The 21,421-nt window shown below is 41.1% G+C and overlaps 1 long non-coding RNA gene across 1 annotated transcript; it reads left to right on the top strand.

Moving 5' to 3' along the window:
* The first annotated feature begins 6,741 nt into the window (after positions 1 to 6,741).
* On the top strand, positions 6,742 to 21,298 carry LOC135442681 (uncharacterized). The gene is made up of 3 exons (XR_010438704.1): positions 6,742 to 6,810; positions 19,089 to 19,254; positions 21,173 to 21,298. It is a non-coding gene; the product is annotated as an uncharacterized LOC135442681 (long non-coding RNA).
* The last annotated feature ends 123 nt before the right edge of the window (positions 21,299 to 21,421 follow it).

Below are 21,421 nucleotides of genomic sequence, written 5' to 3'. Positions count from 1 at the left end.
CCTGGATGATCTCTGGTCACTCTAGCTAGTATGGAAGGTGTTAGATGTTCCAGTTCCAGTTTTATGTGTCCTCACAGCAGTCTTTACAAACAACAAACACAAATCACTGTTTGCAGTGTGAAAAATGGGAGAAACAAAACCATTTGTTTGCAGTTTTCTTTCTGCCTCAGGTAAAGGTTTTTGTTTGTGTGTAAAAATACAACCGTGTCTGCAAGCCCAACTACCAATGCATTGTCACAGGTTGTTTGGGGACAAGGCACTTGCCCTGTACGTGACTCGGGGCTCCTCTGCAATGCAAGAGGAACTAGCTGAGGTTTGCGCATCACCCTGACACATACCCTCTGGACATAGTGATTTATATCCCTGCATCAGCTCTATCATCCCTAACTTGGCACATTCATCTGTACAATGTTGCAATATGCATGTTACTCTTTTCCTCTCCTAAGAGAATCCTTGGCAAAACAGAAGGTTCTAGATGGTGTATTGGTCAGCAGTGTGAGCTGTCTGACATCAGTGCTCTGTAGAGACACCTGAAAGCTGGGACCTGAACTTATGGCAGTTGCTTCTTATATCCTCTTCTATTATTAATAAGAGGCCCAGCCTCTGCTGATCTGGACATTTAAAATGTATTCCTTCCCACCAAATCTGTTTCAAATAGTTGCTGAGAAACTGAAATGAGCACTTCTGGTGTAAGTTTGATAGCCCCAGCATAGTGGTGGCAAAATCAGACTGCCAGCTAATACATGCTGGTTTTCAACCTCCAGAAGTGTTTCCTCTTGTTGCAGGTACATGATAGGATTGGTCTTAGTGAACTTTGGAACTTGATGTAAATGTCTCATAGGAGTAGAGCTGTTGTGGATTCCTGCTGTGACAAAAGAGGAGGGATTTGCAGGACATGTCGATAGTCAAATCTCTTTGAATATTCCTGCTTTTCTCCCTATTGATTGTATTTTTAGCAAAAGAAGCCATGCTCTTGATTTGATTGCCCTGGTGAAGTTATCACGGTCCCACTGTTGCAGTGAGCTCTGTACTGAAGCGGGCACTGAAGTGTGCACTTAAAGCACTCAGAGCAAGGTGGCATTTAAAGAGAAAGAAAAGGAAATAAAGCAGTAACCATTTTAAGATGACAGATTGATTTGCCTACCTAACAGGCCAGCATTGAGTGCTTTGTAACTGATGAAATACTGATGAAAGTGATATAGTATTGCCCAATGTGGAATAAAATTATTCTTGTGATAGATAATAGCTTACAGTTGATACAGTGACATGAAAACAGTCCGCGAAAACCTGACACTCAGATGAACCCCAGAGCTAGAGCACGGGAAGGAGAGAGATTGAGAAGAGGGGAAGGAGCAAAACAGAAAGGAAATAACATGGGAAGTGGAGAGAAAAACCTTTTCAGCTTTCAGCAGTGTTGGACTTTGATTCAGGTTGTTCATTTGATGAAACCATCCCCACAAGAATTGTGCCTGAGATGTCTTTACTTTCTGTCTGAGCTCATGATAAACATTTACATGAGATCCCTCCCCCGCAAAGAAAACAGAAGAGAAAACAGAATAGTTTTTATTGATCTAGAAAGTCAAACTACAGACAACATTTAAAAACTTGTAGAAGAAGTTTAAAATCTACACTGAGAATATCTTATTCTGTTGGTTTGGGATTTTTTTTTTCTGGGCAGACATAATAGCTCTTTTCTTGTATTTTGTTATAAATTCTGACATTCTGAAAATAAAATACAGCAGTTTGGAGAAAACTAGGATATTGCAATGCATAGACAAAAGATTTTCAGATGGAGAAAAAGTGATATCCTAACCTCTTTTGTCCCTGGTATTTCTTCGTCTAAGTTAATTTGTTTTACCAAGGGTATTTTTCCATAGCTGTAATCCCTATGTATATGTTTCTCTGTGTGTGTGCGTACAGTAAGTAGTAAAGGAAAGAATTATAAACTCCTGTGAACAAATTACAGAAGAAAGCAGGTGGTTGTTTACCTGACAGTAGTGCATCCAAGACTGGAAATGCCACACTAGAGACATGGCAGGAACATTGTTACTGTGAAACGTTCAATTTGTGCGCTGGGAGCAGATGTACTTAAGATTAGGAAAGACGTCAGAATATCAGTTTAACTGCCAGTTTAAAATAAAATATAGCTGTGGGGAAGGAAGAATGTTCTTGATCACAAGATCGGGGCAGTTGTGCTCTAGAAAGTCTCTCCATCTCCTCACCTTGGGACTTTTATTAAGACCTAATTAATTTCTGAAGTGACTAAAAATCCTGATGTAAATAAGTCAGTAAAAATGGGAATACAAGAAGACTATTTAAATGAAAGGAGAAGGCAGTCAGCCTGGGAAGCAATAGCGTCTGTATCACATATAGCCTGATAATAACATTACCTTTGGGATAGTTACATGTATGAGTATTCCTTTACACCAGTAATTCAACTACTGCCTTGTAGCAATGTAATTACCCTGCTTTCTCTTTGAAGGCTGGCTGTGGTTTCAATTCATTTCCATTCTAAAGAAATTTAATTTTTTTAATAATAGAACAAGCCTTCTCTAGGTTTTAGCAGGTCATTTTAGCAGATTTCTGCTAGGCCAGTACTTGTCTGGGAATTGTGGACAAATTTGATTCTCCTAAAAAGAGCCAAACAGGTAATTTAAGTCCTCACCCAATCCACTGAAGCAGAGCAACCTTCTACAGGCAGCTGTGCAGATATTCACAGTCAGACATAGTTTTGTGAGAGGGCAAAACATTCCAAACTGCCTGTATTCAGCTTTCTTTCACAGGTGTTTGTTGTAGTTCTGCGTCTGACTGAGCACTTGGAAGATGGTGGTGGGTAAGAGCATCCTGCCATCAGCTGGTAATAAACTGTGATGGCTCCTTAGGTTGGGACAAAAGCTCTGCCTTCCATTAGCAGGTTGCTGAACACCTAAACATGACTTATGGGCTGCTTCTCTCAAAAATGCCTACAGCTGCAGTAATGAGGCTATGAGCAATCTAACTCAGTGGTTTTGGATGGTGTGCAGCCAATAAGACCTCAGCAAGAAATGTGCTTTCTGCACTGATTAGGAAAATATATTGAATACCTGGGTGCATGTTCAGAGAAGACTGTTCTGGAAGCAGAACAGTCTGTTTAAAAAATGCAAATGTAAGAATATGTGGAATGTGAATGTCCGGAGTGGAAAATGGCTGTATGCAAAAGCTGCAAATATTTTTAACTCACTTGAGCCGTGCAGAAACTGATGTTGAGTCTAACCTAGTGCTTTATCATACCACTGGGAATCTCTGTCACCCACCTGGACATGCTCTGTCCTCCCTCCCAGTTGTAGAGTAGCATAGGAAAGTAAACGTTGTAGAGAAACTTTTAGATAGCTGAAGTGAGGTGATATGCATTAGGACTACATTCCAGGAGTCAAATTACTGCTGTTATAAATAGCTCCTATTCTGATATTTCCCACGAATGCTGTAGCACTTTCAAGAAATTTCTTGGATGCATGCAGAAAGAGTCAGATACCCAGATTGCATTAAAATAATATAGACACTGGCTGCACAGAATGCTGAACTCTCTAGAAATTGGAGAAGGGCTGCAATGCTCAGTTTCTTGTAATGTAACATTTCCAGGTGAAAAAATAAGGCATGTCCACTGGGGCTTGATAACCTTAATTGCCCAACAGTTTGAACTCTTCTTACTGCAATATCTCCATTCCCTTAACAAGGTTTTTCACATTTGTGAAGGTGTCACAAGCATGATGTGGAATGAACTGTAATATATTATTTTGAATGGTTTCTTTCATTGCCTAGGAACCTTTAAAACAGGCCCTCTGTGTGTGCTTATGGCTATTGTAGTGAAGCGGACACAATTTTACCTAAGTAAAATAAGAAAGTAAAATCTAGGCAAGAATTCTGTTCCTGAATCAGAATTACATTTAGTGCTAACTCCTTGCAGACTCCATTTTCACTCTGTCAATAACAGATGTGCTGTTTGCAGTGTATGGCTGAACAAATCTATTTTTGAATGTCTCCTTGACTCCTTCACAATCTGTTGCATTCCATTGGTAGTACAATAAGCTGCTCAGCTGGGAGAAGTATGGAAGATAGGAAGAAACTTGACTTTATTCATTTAGAGAAAAAGAAAAAAGAGACTTTGGTTCTTTTTGTTTATTCATGAATAAGTCAAATTAGGAAATCTAGTTTTGTAACTTTTGGCTCCAGGAATGATGATAGCAACAATAATAAATATTACCTCTTATAAGTAGAGAACTGTCCTTTGATTCCTTACATCTACTTATTTGCATGCATTGTTTGTTTAAAAATTTTACCCACACCAGAAGTCCATTTTAAAGCAAACACATATGGTATTTCTCAAGGTCTCAAGGCATTGCAACATTTAAAATTATATACCAAAATACATGAATTAATTTTTACTTGGCTTAATTATAATAAATCAAATATTTACTCTGAAAATAGAGAGATTTCAAGTTGATAATTAAATAACTCATTGAAATTGACAAGAACAACATGCAGTGCTTAGAAAAATGGAAAATACTTTTTTCTGAAGAACATTAAAATTTAAGAGACAGGGTCAGTTCCAAGGAATAGCTGCTAAAGATGTTGGTTAATGCCAAGAGAAGATGTGGCTAACTTTATTAACCCTAAAAATGCAAAAACATGTTTGTTCATCTGGACTAAAGCCTGAGGACAACATGGATGCATCACTGATTACAAAGTTAGTGTGGACAGGCTTGGGCTCTGACACTGAGCTAAACTGGTATGGAAGAGGCTACATCCGTGCCATTAAACTCTTTTGTCTGCCAAAATGGGTGAGCTCACACAGTTTGCCTCTTGGGAGTGGTATGTGAATCCTGAATTACAGCCTAGAATTATGTGGAGGAGTATTTCTTGGCCCTGGCCAGCAGTTTAGTTTGTGTCTTGACCTAGCCATGTCCTCTCATCTGCATGCTGCAAAAGGACTGTACACTGCATGTTCTGCTGTGCCTCTCAGGGAAGAACAAGGACAAAAAGGATATTACTTGACCTTGCCGTGATACAGGGTTGCTTCTCAGGCTCCCTTCCGATGCTTGATACCGCAGTGGTCAAAACTCCCAACCAGCTGCTTGGCCCCCACCCTCAGCAAGACAGTCATCAGGGAAAACAGGAGTAAGGGTGAGTGAACTCATGGGGCATGATAAAGACATTTGGTGTCACCTCAGCTATTTCTCACACTTTTTGTTCCCTAATCGTTCTTTGCCTGTCTGGCATTTTCCCCCCTTTCTTGAATTAGTTTTTGCAGATAACATAAAACAGAAATGTTTTGCGGCCAGCAGAATACAGTTTTCCTGTGCCATATTTTGAACTTCTGCCCTCGACCACAAAGGCAACAAGCTCCCTCAACATTTCATCTCAAAGAAAACTCCAGATAATTTTTTCCATGCATGAAGTGACTGTAAAGAAAGGGAACCATGGAGCATATACTCAGTTCATAAGGTCTGATTTTTTTTGGTTTTTTTTTTTTTTTTTGTTTAACCATTGATCTCAGTACTTCCAACAACAGTTTGTTGTTTGTATACCTAACATGACAGGAAAGGTCCTCAGACCATTTGAGGTAGCTTCCCATGTGTCACAGGTGGTTAAGGATAGCCTATATTGCAGTGTCAATTGTTTCTTTATGAATATATATTTTTGTTTTCCACTGAAAGTCATGTTTGAGAAAGCATGAAGACTTAAAAAACCCAAATGATGAAGAGTAAACCTTTTAATTTGGTAATTTGTGTCAATGTGTAACCATCTGCTTTTTAAAACATGGTTCTATGGTTTGCCTATGTGACTGTCTCCCATCCCTTGTTCCTCCCTTCATCCCTCCTGTTTTTCCTCCTCTTCCCCCTTCTGTTTCCCTTCCTTTTCTATCTTTCACCACTGATTCCTGATAGGTTTTTGACTGCTAGAATTAAAAACTCAGTAGTTTCTTCCTTTGAAATGCTTACCTTGCCACTCTTCGGTCATCATTTTGGTCAGCTAAAAGAGACAAGACTTCTTATCTTTTCCACTCCAGCTCTCAAATAATTTAATTGCTCTATCTTTTTCTGTTTGTCAACATGCTTTTTTAAAATAGGCTCCAAACCCCACAGAGTATTTCAATCTTCATTCACCAGTACCTATAGCACTTAATCAGTTTATTAATCCTGTTCAAACTTCCCCTAGCTGGATTTTGTTGTTACACTTTTGGTCTATCGTAACATCAGTCTTTTCTTGTATCCTTTCCCTTATACAGTAAGTCTAGACTTCCCTTCATCTTTCTAAAAGGGAAGAATATCCTTTGGCTATACCAGATTTTGAGTGGGTTACTCAGGTTACCAGGCAGTCAGAGGGTTTTGTCTGCTCTGTCCTTTATTACCGTTTGCTGTATTTTCAGTCTTTGTCCCTGGAACTGCAATTTCCTCTTTCATCCCTTTTGAAAACCAAGTCTGAGTAGTGAAACTTTTTTACTGATGTTCCTCTATTGGCGACAATATTTCCCAGAATTTGCTTTCTACTTTATTGCATTTAGGTTATATAGCATCAATTTTTAGATTACTGTAATGTTGTATTAATTTAACAGATCTATATAAGTCAAAGATATTAGTGCAGTTATGGCACAATCAAAGTTGTAACATAATTTTACAAGTAATTCATGTGTTTGACAAGAGCTATTTCCCTAAAACCATGCTGACAAGAATTTCCTAAATTCCTGTCCTTTAAATCTTTTTAAGGTTGAATGATGAAAAGTGATATTTACTGATTTCAGAAGGAAGAGAAGACATAAATTCACAGAAGGAGGTAAGTGGATGCTATTGGTACAGGAATGACTGCAAATGGCACTGATAGTTTAGAATAGAGAAATAGAGCAATACTTCTTTAGCAAACTGTGTTCTGGTTCTTTATGCTAACTGCAGGAAAGATTTATAGAAGGTGAAGGCATAGTGATGAGAGTTTTTTATTTCAAGACTCCAAAGTAGATCAAAAAATCAGAGTCAAGCCATTATCCAAAACTGTTCATACAAGTAAAGTGTTAAAGAAAAAAAGATCAGATTAGCAAACCTCAAGATTCTCATTTTTATCCTCCAAAGGCCGTGTTTGATAAGTAAAACAAATCTGCAATTGGGAATTAATGAACAAAATTTTATGTGCTGCATGCTGGGTCTAATAATGAAAGCATGGGTGGCTGGGCCTATACACATTTGTGGGGCTGTAAATATCAATGACAGGAAAGCAGATGGACTGAAAGGAACAAGCTTTACTGTGGTGATTGCCACATTCCCAACCCATGCCCTAAGAAGCCCAGAGGTGTCACCTGCTCAGGCAGCCAGAATCTAGCAAGGTCACATCCACCGTTTTGCTCCTGAATATCCCTTTTTTCAACTTCCTTGTCTTCTTTTTTCTCTTTTCTTATCTGGTTGTTTATATCTTTAATGGAAGTCTCGTTCAGATGACTAAGCTTGAATCCTTTCCAATGTTATTCTAACTCTTTGGCCAAAAAGGCAAGTAAAAGAGGAACTTTAAACAACCTGATGATTGTATACATCTGTGTCTGATAAGGCTTTTTATGCATCTATCATTCTTCAGCAGAGTTGCACCAGAAACAGAGGCAGCATTTGTTATCTCTTGCTTTTATGTCACTCTCTCTAGTTTGTATTCAGGAAAGCCAGATCCCAACAGAATAAAAAAGCAAGATGCCTCCCAGCTCAGCTTTTTCTCCCCTTTCCACTCCCCCTTGCCTCCATACAAAGACAGATACATTCAGTACATTTATACTCTGGACCAGTTAACACTCAGGAAATGAACATGGATTATTTTTATTGAGAGCTCTCTGACATGTTACCTGGAAGGTGGAAATACTTTTTCATAATGGTTTGGGTTGCAAGGGACCTTTGAAGATTGTCCAGTCCCACCTCCCCTGCTGTGGGTAGTGATATTTTTTCCTAGATCAGGCACCATCCAGCCTAGCCTTGAATACTCATGATGGGGCATCCACAGCCTCTCTGGGTAGCCTGTTCCAGTGAACACACTGTTCACTTACTGTGAAAAATCAGTTTCACTTAGAAGTCTATCAAGTTCTGGTTTTGTTCACAACAGACCTGTGTCATGTAGGACTTTCTGACCTCTAAATGACCCCAGTTACCCCTTCAGCTAACTACTGTGGAATACAGCTCTCTCAGATCCAGGTCATATTTTCTGTCTCACATGCACTAAGCTGGAGAATTTGGTAGGAGAAGTAAACATCTGTACAAAACAGTAAAAAGTAAAACCCCATGGAAATGTGACAAAGTTCCTTTCTGAGTGGGATTTTTCTGATGGGGCTCTGGTTGTGTAACATGACAGTCAAGGAAAAGGTGCCTGTCTAAAGGCTTCACGCTCCTCCTCTGATCAATCAGGAAGGCTTAGTGTGATCTGCTAGGAAGGGCTTTCCTTCTCCACTCCAGTTTGGTCTCATCCCTCTCCAAAAAAGAACAGCAGAGACCACCACTCTAAGAACCAGCTCTTGGAATCAATAAGGATCATCACACAGCTCCCTCATGGGCATCATTATGGTTCACTGCTGTCATTACCTGAAAATACAGCAAAAATCTCATTCTCAATCCTCTTGTACTGCCAGGTAATTTTCTTTCTCTTTGAGTGTTCTCTAATGCAAAGCATTCAAACCACAATTGCCTGCCAACCTTGAAGGCGCCTGAGTCTGGAGACAAACAGTGAAAGTGCTTCTGGGCACATCCACCTTGTACAGTAGCACATGGAACGTAGGCCACACTTCATTTCACAGTCTATGGCCACAGCAAGCCCAGCAGTGCTGAGGAGGTCAGCATGGCTTGGGCATAGTGCAGGTTCAAACTAATGTCCCTTAATAATGTCCCCTAATGATTCACCTCTGTAGTGATATCTGGCTGTACTCAAATGAGTAACCTGCCTTCAGATCCTAGATCCCACAGGTGCTCATCCTAGAGGTCCTTTGTAACAATTCAGAATAATAGGCAGTTGAAGAACTATTTTACCAGACCTCAGAGAAACATGTCAAAAAGAGTTGCAGTTTAACTTAACACAATATCAGTTTGTTGAAGAAGATCCAGAATATATTACATGTCTTCAAATTTCTGCTAGAGAGATTTAGAAGCTCTTTAAAGGACATCAGAAATCCACTAGGGCCAAATAACCTTGCATCTGCTCTGTGCAGGGCATGAAAATAGGCAGTATGTGGAAACTAACTCACAAATTCAGGTTCTTGGTAAAGCTCATCTTTTAAATTTAATTGGTGCCCTAGGGTAACATGAAGGGCCAGAGTCAACTCTGAGGACTGAAGTAACCAGCTTTTGGAGTTGACCTCCCTAACAATGTGTGAAACCACTGCTGTGATTTCAAAGTCTCATTAAGAATTAAATATAGGGCAAGCCAGAAGTGATTTTGCAGTAAATAAAAATGTTCATCCATTTAAATAATCAGACTGTAGTCTCATTACAGCTGCATTGAATGCATGAAGCATTATTTGTAGAGAAGACTTCTTAATCATCCACTTCAGTCAAATTTATAGGGAAACCAGCTTTAGTGAGTTAATTTCAAAGAATAACATGTTTGGTTTTGGATTATTCTTTCACAGCTGAAAAGAAAATCAAAGTGTTTTGAAAATTACTCTGAAAGAACAGAAAATTATAAGCAACATTGAGTGAATGACTAGTAACTGCCCATTTGCAAAACAGAGGAAAACAAGATTTGCAAAACATAGCCTGCCTCTAAATCTGAGAAACTGTTGTATGGATACAGCCCTCTGCCCCTCCTATCCCATAGGAATCAGACACTGAAAACTTTAGGGAACAAACCCCCAGACTTTCAGACCTTCCACATGGAGCATTTTACTCAAAGAGCCCTTTACCCATGAGACAGTGTTGACATTGCTAATGAGAGATGGCAAATATTCTTTTAACTCTCTCTGTGATCTTCTGTATTGCTGTAAACAATATACCTAATAATAGAGAAAATTAAGTGTTTGATGCTCTTACTGACGTGGGGGAGGGGTTTGGGTGACTGATGTAGCATGTTAGATATTTTGACATTAATGTGTATAGATCTGTAGTCTTAAAAAGGATCTTTTTATTTTATAAACAGTGCAGGCCAGGGAGTGCCCTCCAAAACAAAATGGTATTGTTCTTCTGGCCACAGGCTCATCTGGGAGTTCATGAAATGGGTGGTGGCCTATGCCTGATGCCTGTTGCCTTTCCTTCATGCCACACCATGAAGAGCCTGGCTTCATGCTCTTCATGCTCATGCTTCAAATTACTTCTTGTTAGGTAGTGGGGACTGTCTGGAGGCTGGGCAAGCCCCTGTCCCTCAGACTCCCCTCTCAGGGTAAGTGCTCCAGCACGCAGCTGGCACCATGGCCCTGCACTGAATGGGATCTGGTTGATGGATATTTTTCTTGTACTGGTTGGGACAAATAGACCAGCACAGTGCTTGAAGTGAGGTCTAACAGCTTCTACACAGAGACAGGTAATGCCTTCCTGGAGTCCTTTCCAATATGAATTTTTACATGAGCTAATGAAATGATTGGCTAGTAGGTCCTAAAGGTATAAAATAACAAGGCTGCAGGAGGTAAATAGGCTTCATGTGAGTGTAGGTGGGCTGTGTGGTGTGATTGGGTGGGTGCAGATGAAAAGATGAGGGATGTTAAAGGAGAGAAGCTGTTGTTGAGGTAAGGGAGAAGTCAAAATAAAAAATGGTAGAACAGCTCACCTCCAGAAATTCAGTTACATGGTCCAAGGTTTTACTAGAAATCATGGAAATCTACAAATGGAGATGATGAAGGGATTAACTTTGGGAGAAAATTCCTGAAACAGAACCTGGTGGTTTTAGGGTACAAGACAGTGTTAGAACTTGCGATCTCTTTTCTATCATTGTTGCTTAATTACTCATTAAAACATTGAGAAGAAGAAACGGATGCAAGAATGCCTGTAGCTTTCTTTGTTTCTAGAAAAGACGCATTCTGTAGCGTGGCAGTACATAGCAAAAGATTTTCTTCTCTTGGCTCAGAAGGGAACATGAAATTGCAAAGAGGAGAGCAACAAATGAAGCTCTTCTGCTCCTCTGAGCTGGAGATCAAGCTTGTCACATCAGACTGCATCCTAAGACTCAGGATATTTGTGTTTTCCTAAAGCTCCAGTTTCTAGAACTGAGAAGGGAGCCCTTATGGTTTTAGTGAGTGCCTAGAAAAAATAGGGGACATTTCAAGATTTAGGGTCTAGAGAGCAAATACTGCCAAACCCTCTGTTTCATAGTTTTCTCTTTTTCATTCCTTGCTCCTGGAGTAGTTGGTCAAACTGGCCACCATAACTATGTTTCTACCTCCTGGGACACTAATGATGGAATACACAGTTCAGACAAACCTGTGGTGAACATGAGACATGTCTCCTGGTTTTAAGCTTTCTTTTTACCTGGTGACAGTGAGGAGCTGTGGTCACACTTTTGTGCATTACTCTTCTAGGGATTTCTCCCTGAGGAGAGAAGATGAGGAACATGACATGTCCCAGGTCTGATGGGTCGTTAGTGCAGCAACCTCCATGTACTGATTTCAATGATGAATGTGTTTGACCTGAGTCATACAAAATCTGCTTTAAAAATTCATATTTCCTTTTTCCTCCTACTCCCAGAGGCTCAGTGTACTCTTTGAAAAATGACTCGCTTCTCTCCAAGACCACTTGATATTCAAACAGCTGAACTACGGCTTTTAACCAATGGTTTATTGAAAGATTTCCCCCTGGCCTTGCTAACTCTTTTGGGCAAACACCTTTTCTGCCTTGCCTTGCAGATGCATTTATGAGTCCCATCAAAGAGCCTAAGCAAATGGTTTCAAGATAAGTCTTGTCAAGCAGCAGAGGTGAACTTTAGGTTGACATCAAAGACAGGCCAGAAGTGTGTCAGGCCAGTCAGGCCAAAGCCCTGGTGCACAGGGTGACATGTCCTGGGCTAACCCAGGCATGGTGGAGCTGTCTCTTCATGCTGTGTGTGCAGCAAAACCACCCAGCTGAAGGAAAGGCATTCGGATACAGCACAGCTGATGGCGCTGGAGGGGGTGGGTACTTGGGCTCCTTTGGGTTATATTGTTGTTTTAAATAGATGCTTTGGCAATTTTTATATTCTAAACAATGACAGCTGGAGACAAAAAGCTGCTGTGAGTATGTCTGAGAGCTAGTGTGAAAAAGCTGTGATCACACAAAGAAAATTTTATGCCTTGTTATTCCCTAGAACAGTTAGGAGTGGACAAAGTTTATGTTGATCACAAATATTCATAGATTTTGCTGTCTTTCCTGTAATACCACTATCTACATTTGCTTCTGGAAAATATTCAAGATGCATGGCAGGGATGTTAAATTTTAACTAAGCTCTTTCTTTCATGATATAGCTGTTCTCTTTCTCATTTATGTCTTGAGTAAGTGTTGATAAATGTTCACATTTGCAGTAAAATTCAGAGGCAAAGACAGTTTCATCTTGGCTTTGCAGTGACCATATCTGAGCAGAGACTATTAATATTGATCATCACAATCTAATTCAAAGCAGAGAGCAAAACGCAGGGATGTTAAAGCCTTGGGCAATTGTCATAATTTACTGTTAAGGAGAAAACTTTATGGTTAGCTGCCTGGATTAAAAATCCCTAAGAGTTTTCCACAGGAAAGTTTTATTAAAGGCATGCAGTATAGTTAAATGTAGTTATACAACACTCCCTCCTCACATATATAGTTACACGTACATTTATGTATGTGTAAAATCAAATTTCCTTGCTCCTGTTAAATGACATTTTACATAATTTGAAAAAGAATTTAAAATACCATATAATTCTTTGTATCACTTATGTTGTATTTTTATAATATCTTCTGTTTCCTTCAGCTCAACCAAATTCCTTCTCCTCCAAAAAAGTCCCCCAAACCAAATCCAGAAGGACCAGTCAGCTCCATTCCTGTCAACATGTCTGCATGGAAACATTTATCCAATCACAGTCAGCTTTGCACCATGGCAATATTTAACGCAGCGTGAGAAAAGCAGTTTGATGGCCTCAAACACCAGCTTGGTGCTGTGAGCTGGGCTGAGGCTTGCCTTGCCGCCTGGGTGTCTCTGTTTGTGAGACAGGGCCTGTCCCGGGAGAGGGGGCACAGCTTTCCCTGCTGCCATGTCCTGGAGCATGGCAGTGCTCAGCCTGGACTCTGGTGTGCTGATGAGTTTTGTCAGGGCTATGCAAGAGCTGACAGCAGCCCAGAGAGCCTGAGCCCTGTAAATGTGTGGGAGAGGGGCACAGTGCAGTTCTTTGCTCACCGAGTCTCCTGCAGGCCTTTGCTCATAGCTGGGGCATGCACAGGACCCCTGTTTGTGAGGATCAGGGATCTGTTTATGCATCATTGGGTGCCTAGTGAGGTGGAATGAGAGGTGTCTGCAGTTCAGGCAGGGGTGCCCAGGTTAAAGAGCAGCTTGGTGAGGAGCACAGCCTTGGGGCTGCAGTGGGGCAGTGGACGTGGCTGGAGAGGAGCTGCAGCAAGCTCTGTGCCACAGTGGGCATGTCCAGCTGGCTGTCCTCTGGGAATACACACTTCACTTACTGGTGTGTGTCCACACCACTTTGGGCAAGTGTAGATGGTGGCAAAGTTGCACTCTTTAACTTGTTACAGGCTGGCAGAGTTACATTGTACCCACATTTACAGGATGGGTCAGCCTGCATGCTGAGAAACCCTAAAAACCAGGCCTCACATATCCTCCTTTTCATAGATGCTAAATATCCATAGTTTGCAAACTGCAACTTGGGCAAATGTATTTTCAACAAAGTCTGTATATATTTAAGCACAGAGAGGAGTTTTCCTTTGAATGATAGATTTTGAACACATATCACCCTTGCCAGGCTGGTTTTTCTTATCTTCACTTTGTGTCTGAATTTTTTTTTCTCTACAAAGTCATGGAAAATTGTAGCATGGAGATAGCAATTTAGCTGGATAAATTTTAGTTTTTCTGTATGTAGCACTGCCACCAGGTTAGATTTAGGATCCCAGGATCTGGAATTTCAAGTTTTATTCTCAGCTATGCAATTGACTTGTGCTCTAACTTAAGGCAAGTTGGTTTTGCCTTAATTTTTTTTTTTTTTGGTTTTTCAAAACAAATCCTGTTTCATCAACAGGAACAGGATACAACTTCACAGAACTTCATTAGCGTTTGTGAAACATTTCAAGGTTTTTGGATGAAGGCAGCAGAAATTCCATATGACAATCCTGATGTCTGACGGCCAGCTCAGGGACTGCCGACGTTCTGTGTGCAGAGCAGGGACTCAGGCCATGGTATCCACCTGATAAATGGTCTGCCAATGTTCTGTGTGCAGAGCAGGCACTCAGGCCATGGTATCCACCTGATAAATGGTCTGCTTGGTTCCCTTCTCTCCCTACCTCAGCCACCTGCATCAACCTCCAGTTTCCTCTCTTGTGCTGATCATGTTAAAGCACTAGCTGTATTGATTTTAGAGCAAATATAATTGATTTTAGAGTAAATCTCCTAGATATAGCAGGAGAGATTCAGAGTCCATTTAAATGACTAGGGACCCCTGATATGCTTCATTAGATCCAGGGCAACCAGTGGCAACATCTGCAGCATAGTAATAACCAGATCAAAGCTCCTGCTATGTTAACACATCAGACCACATTGAAAAGGGAATGCAGATGGACCTGATCCCATCCATTCATCAGCTTCTTTATAGCTTAGTAATATGGGTGTATTTGTTTTCTCGTTACAGGCATGGGTGATATGGCTGATAGTTGTGTTGGGTGATATGATAGCCGTGTTTGTGTCACATTCTTGAATCTTAGATCCAAGCAAAATACCCAATAGTTCTAATGAGAACAGAATTCAACTCCATTTGGAGAAATAAAATACTCTGGATTGCAAGGCTAGAATGTTCTTAGTAAAGGAATTTCCTGTAGTAAAAACAAACCAAACCAAAAATTCCCCAGCAAAAACAGTCTTGGTGAAGTAGCACAAAAAATTAAACTATCTGGGTTTGTTATCAAGGAATGCAGATGTCTGGGTTTGGTTTTTTTGTTGTTGTTTTTTTTTTTTTTTTTCTCATGCAGATAGCCCATAACAAAGCCCAGCTATACATTGCTGGAATAACAGTGTCTACATCAGCCTCTCTGGAGAAACTTGTAAACAGACGAGAGTCACTGGGAAGTTTGGAAAAATCTACTATGACATTCAGCTCTTGTGGACCATAGTGTGACTCTGAATATGATACACCTCTGTGGTGCAGCCATTCATCAGTGAAGCTGAAACAGTCTCATTGCTTTAGCAAAAAAAGAGAAAGGGGGCAGGAAACATATTTCCTTGAAATTTAAACATGTTCCTATTCATTTCTGCAGGAGCACCACAATGGTAAGAGCTTTAGAAATGCAGGTACTTCACAGATGATCTACTTGTGCACCACAGACTTTCTAATATGGCTATTGGCATACAAATTTGTGTTTCTCAGAGCTGTTGGTAACTGCAAAGAGTGGATGTGAACTGAGTTGTTTCAAAAAAGGATTTTTAGATTAGGTTCTGTTTATACCTCTGGAGTTCAGAGCTGATTCTGACCTTTGAGGTTTCTTTATTCCTCTTAGCATTGTTCTGCATTGTTTTGCAGAAAATTATATTTCAACAAGCTGTTTCATCTGGGTGCTCCTAACAACTGGCCCTGTGAGCCCCTCATGTCTCTCGACCCATACCTGGGAGCTGAGAGCACTGTGAGGGCTGTCTGAGCATGGCAGTGGCTCTTGGTGCCAGCTGTGCTGCACAGCACTGGACATAGAGAGCAGGACCACGCTTGACCAAGGTCTCCCTGTTGTGCCATGTGCATGACCAGCCATACAGATGCAGTTTCACAGTGTCAGTGCTGCAGCAAGCTCAGTGGAACAATGCTGCCTGCACCAGGTTGTGGTGCAGTTCCTATCCACCTCGGATCCTTGGTAATCAAAAAAAGAGATGGAGATCTTGGAGGCATCTAATGACTGTCCCACCTGAGAGTCAGTCTGCCTTATGGCTTCCTTGCATGGCAGCAAGGCAGAAAATGGTGCATTCACAGTGATCCCAGCTGAGGAGGGTGTCCTACAGGTTACTCTTGCAGCAGCCAGTGTTCAGAGCAGCTTCTGGTCTTAAGGGCTAAGTGCCTGTCAAATCAACTCAAAGCTTGGCAAGGCTCAGAGATCTGATCCACCTTAGGCCTTAGGACTCAGGCTTCACAGTGAACTTGTCTTTGGGTTTGCCACTTGCTGGCAGGAGGCTAAAATTAGCATCCTTTCCCAGCAGATGGTCAACAGAAGTGTTTTGGCTGCAGACAAGCCAATTGGGTCATCACTAGTGGAGCAAATCTTCTGATGAGACTCTTAAATCACCTGTCCCAGAGCAATTTGACTTGAACAGGAGCTAACTGAAGCCCAGCCTGTAATTAGTTAGACTCACTCAGTTCCTAGAAAACCACAGGAGCCATTAGTCCTTATTTCCCCAGCAGGTGGGGAAATAGCCTTGGCTGGCAGAGCAGCATGAGGGCCCTGTGTGCAGGGCAGAGCCTCCAGCCCAGCTGGCAATCCCCAGCTTACCCCAAGCAGCACATGGGTGCAGGCCCACAAAGAGGAACTGGTAAAAGTCTAAAATGAATAATTCAGCACTCCTTTGATTTGTTTTAACTACTGCAGAATGTGTGTCCTGCCACATTACTTCAACCTTGGAATGAAGTACAAATAGATGTGATTCAGACTCTAAATATTTAAAGCCAGAATCTAATCTTAGATACATTGTGTGTGCTGTCATCTCAAAAATCTGCTAAAGAGAGACAATGATGGACAGCACAGATTGAAATTAAAGTTCTGTATTAAAAAACTTGCCCTGCTAGTTGACATGAATGATTAACCACAAAGAAACTTATGTCTGTCAGTGACAGCAGTGCTCAAGTGTTCTTTGTCATCACTGTCTTTGTTAACTTTAGAAAAGAATAGTCCAAAACCACCTTACAGGGAAAAGACGTCACCTCCCCTTTCTCCCTACTTTCTTAAAGAGATGCAGCTAAACTATTAACTTTTTCCAGTTAAATGCCAAACAAAACATTTCCAATCTTCCTTTCACTGAAAAGAAAGATAAAATCACAACCTTAACTTAAATCAAAAGCTCTAATAGTCCTTGGGCAGTTACAGGCTCTTACTATAGCTAGGCAGGTCAAAGCAATCAGCATATGAATCTTCACACACAGCCAGCAAACCCAGAACTTGACACAGCTCTCTACCGAATATTATTCTAAGAGGAGTAAGCACACCAGGGCATGACCCTATTAAATACCAAACCTGTAGCTCCAAAATTGCACAAAACCTGGATGGATGATCTCATCTCCAGCATATTGTACCAGAATACAAATAGAGGATTGTCACTGCTTCAAGAGCACAAGGAAACAAAATAAGGCCATGTTAAAATAAAGGGTGGAATATGCATTGACAGCTGAGCAGAAGAACCTGCTGCTGCTGAAAATTATGGCGGTCTTTCTGTTCCTTTTGCTGGACATTAAGGCCTCATTATGGGACTTTTGGATATCATAACCATATAGCAGCCTCCCAAGATAAACTTTAGTCCAATAAAAGGAGCAATGAGGCTAAACACCCACATCAAGCAAGCGAGCTGTAGAAATCTAGCCTTGTCTAAAGGTAAAATGATGTTAATATCTAAGTCACTTTCTCGTTTAGGGCTAGCATAGTGCAGCCACCAGGCCAGGATAGAGAGCTGCAGAATTTAGGTGGAGTTCAGACCAACTAAGAAGCATCATTCATACATCAGATGTGAATGCATGCACATCAGATGTGAATAGTAATGTATGTGTAGGGTACATTTTTAACAAGTGTCTTTTACCTTAGACAGATGGAGATGTTTGATGTTTCAGGAAGGTTGTCTGCTCTAGCACAAAAAATCCACTTCTATAATTTTCCAGTGAGCTGAGCCTGGGAGGGTCTGAATGCCCATGGGGCGCTTTGGGGATGAAAAGTGCATAATTAATCCAGGCAGTGATTGTTTCCTTCCATGGGCTTTCAGGGGAATGTAGCATTGTGGTTCAGAAAGTGCCAGTGAAACACAAGGTGAAAACTCACACGAAGAAGGATCATATGAAGGAAGATGAGGAAAGCAGCCAGACCCACGATAATAGTATTTCAAATAACATCCTGGAGGCAATTTTACAATTGTGAGCATTGCCACGGACCTAGATGTAGCTGCAGGAAACATGGATTTGGGTTTGTTTTAAATCCCATGGATTGGCATCCAGGCTCTGCAACTAGCAAGTATGATCTCTTACTGAATAGGAGCATAGCCACAGGAGAGAAAAGATTAAGGGTATCAAAGGGATACATTTTTTCATTTCACTCCTTTCTTATTACAGTAGATTAAAAGAAAAAAGTGAGTTTTGTTCAACATTCAATTTTGAGGACAATTAAATAAGCCAAAAACATTGTTCAGAATTAGAGCACTGAATAAAGGATTTCAAAAACTCAGTGTGGGGTTCATGGTGGGATTTTTATTTCCTTTTAAGATGAGCCATATACATCTGTATGAGATCTATTGTCCTCTGTCCCACTGAAGAAATAGTTTCTTTCTGAAGCATCCAATCTGTTAAGACACATAGGTTCTTTAAAAGCTTAAAAAAAGAAGGAAAGCACTCAAACTCTCTTCTGGTTCAGATGGCAATTATCTGAGAAGCAGCAGAGAAACAGGAATACATGGGCAAATGAAATAGCTTTTGATAGCCTGGCTATGAATGACAGTAGGATTTGTCCTCTTTGGTAATGGCATGCAGCAGCAAGCAGTGTGCACCAGCAAGACAGAAGTCAGCCCCGACTGTCTGGTACAGCAGCAGTGATCTTTCACAGCATAGATGGTTATTACAAGCCTGCACAGGGGAAACCACTTTATTCTCTAATGGATGGAGAAATGTTCCTTGATACTGAGGCAAAAGGGGACACCATTTAAAGAAAACAAAACCTTTGAAAACTTCCTTGTATCTGTGGGTCTGGAAAGTCTCTTTTCCTTCTGTTCTGCAGGAACTGTCAAACACCAAGAATTCCACCATCACTTTTGGGCCCCATCAAGACAAAGGCTAACAAAAGAGGGAGGCTAAAAGACCAACTCTAGTTTACAATTCCAGCTTTCAAACTCATCATTCATCAACTGAAGGAGGGTTTTTCAAAATAAAAAACCACAGATCAGGTATGTAGAGTCTGAGAAAAAAAAAAAAAATCACTGATCATTATAGCTTGTGTGCTGCTATCATTCATTCTCCAAGGAATCCTGTGCTCCAGGCAGATCTGGCAAAACAGACAACTAAGAGAGGAGCTTTGTGTGATGGAGAACCTGGAATGCTTCAGGCACAGAGTTTGACTGCATTGAGTGGAATGAGGGATGAAAGCAAGTCACAAGGGCAACAGTGCTTACATTTCCATTGCATCAACTCTGGTGACTGGAAGTGCCAAATTTCAGCTCCTCGGAGTGTAAGGCAGAATAACACAGGACTCAAGTCAATGGTTGGTAGAAAAATGGCAGGTAGACATCCTCCTTTAAACCTCTGAAGCTAACTGTCTCAATGCTCTGAATGGTATCTCTAGACAGAGATAAAAAAGACAAAAAAACCCCCAAACAATTTCCCCATAAGTTTTTTTCTAAGAGAAGACAACAGACTTGGGAAAAGTCTTAAGCAATCTTTGCTCAAGATCAAATTTTTTAGAAAGGAACTCCCCAGGGAACTGATACACCTTATGCTGATGTGCATATGGGAACTCTGACTGGAACAATTATCAGGATAAATAGAGGTTTTGGAATCCTAGGAAGCATATCAAAGAGGGATTTCCCTATCAGATTTTGAGATTGGTTTTTTTTTAGGCCATGCAGGTACATATCATCAAGGGCTGAAAATGGTTGTGTTACTAATAAAGCTGGAGAACCTGGAATGGTAAAGTACTGGCCACAAAAACTCATCAGTGCTGCTAAGTCCAGGACAGCTGAATTTCAACCTCAGAGCCATTTTAAGTCTTTATGCAGCTTGCTAAAAATCCTCCTGTGTTACGACAGTTTGTGAATTTGTGAATTCCAGTTTGGATTTCTGAATTCCCTGTAAGGTTTTGTTTATAGTGATGGCTCTGTTTATTTTCAAAAGGTTACCAGAAAGGCCAGCTTCAGAGAGTGCATGTAAATACAGCTCAAACTCAGCAGGCTGAGAAATGTGTCCAACACAGGAGGGTGCAGAAGGGGAAGGATCAAGCAGGGTGTAACAGACTGATCAGAGAAGTCATCTTCAGGAGACATTATGAATGCCTCACATTTGTGAACTAGCCAAGGCCCTCTTGACCCATAACCACTTGCTTATAAATCTGTAGCATACAGAGAGCAGCAAAAAGATCAAGTAAGGTGTCAGAGGGAAACCTGGCACTAAGGAATAGAGAGTGAATTCTTGGCCAGAGACAAAAAAATACCCCATTCCTGTTCAGCTGGGTGAGTTACTACATATCAAACAAGCAGGAGCAGGGACCTTGTCCTATCATAAAAGATCTCTATTTGAATGTTTGCTGTAAGGAGGCAAGCAAATCCTTGGAGAGACCGCTGTCAGCAATGGGATTCAGACCTGCTGGTGGTGCCTGTACCAGCCTCCAGGCTTGGTCTGGGAGATGTCCAAGCAAAGGAACTTCACTCACAGCTGTTGCTGTGGAGTAAAGTGATTTCTGTTTGGCAGCCAGAAGGTTCTTCACTTTAAGAAGTGCCACTTAGAGGAGCTGCAGAAGGGGTGAAAAGGAGGGAGACCCCCAGTGAGCTTTTTTCTTTTATCTTGTAGATGAACCAGGTGTCAGGAGCAGCAGAAACCAAATGAGGAGCAGGAAGGTTTTAAGAATCAGATTGCTAAAATGTAATCAAAACTGAACTAGGCCTGGACAAAACAGAGCACCAGAGTGGAAAAACAAGCACTGGAGGAACTTAGCCAAAAGGGGAAATGATAAAATAAACGAGCTCAGTTCTTCAATTCAAATTCCAACTTTGTGCTTTCGGGACAGGGGACTTGAAGAAATTGAAGAGCTGGCATTAAGTTTCTTTGTAGCTGCAGCTGCTCACAGTAATCTGCCTCTGTGTTCCCTGGCAGGCAGCACAGCAGCACTGATAGCCTACAAATTTCCCAGGATGTGAGAAAGGGGCACCAAGAATGACGAATGGATCCAAGATGAACTGGCACATGCCAGCAGACACACACGCCAGTTGCCTCACAGGTAGGATCCAGCCAGAGCCCTGCTGTGTCCCACAGCTGCAGCCTGCAACTGCTCTGTGTCAAGTCACTGCTGATGGGGGACATTTAATGTTCCCTCTGAAAGCCCTGCTTGCTCAAGCAGGCCTT

This window comes from Zonotrichia leucophrys, chromosome 1A (assembly GCF_028769735.1).
Source record: "Zonotrichia leucophrys gambelii isolate GWCS_2022_RI chromosome 1A, RI_Zleu_2.0, whole genome shotgun sequence".
NCBI classification, from domain to species: Eukaryota; Metazoa; Chordata; class Aves; order Passeriformes; family Passerellidae; genus Zonotrichia; species Zonotrichia leucophrys.
This window is presented reverse-complemented; position numbering and strand designations above follow the sequence as displayed.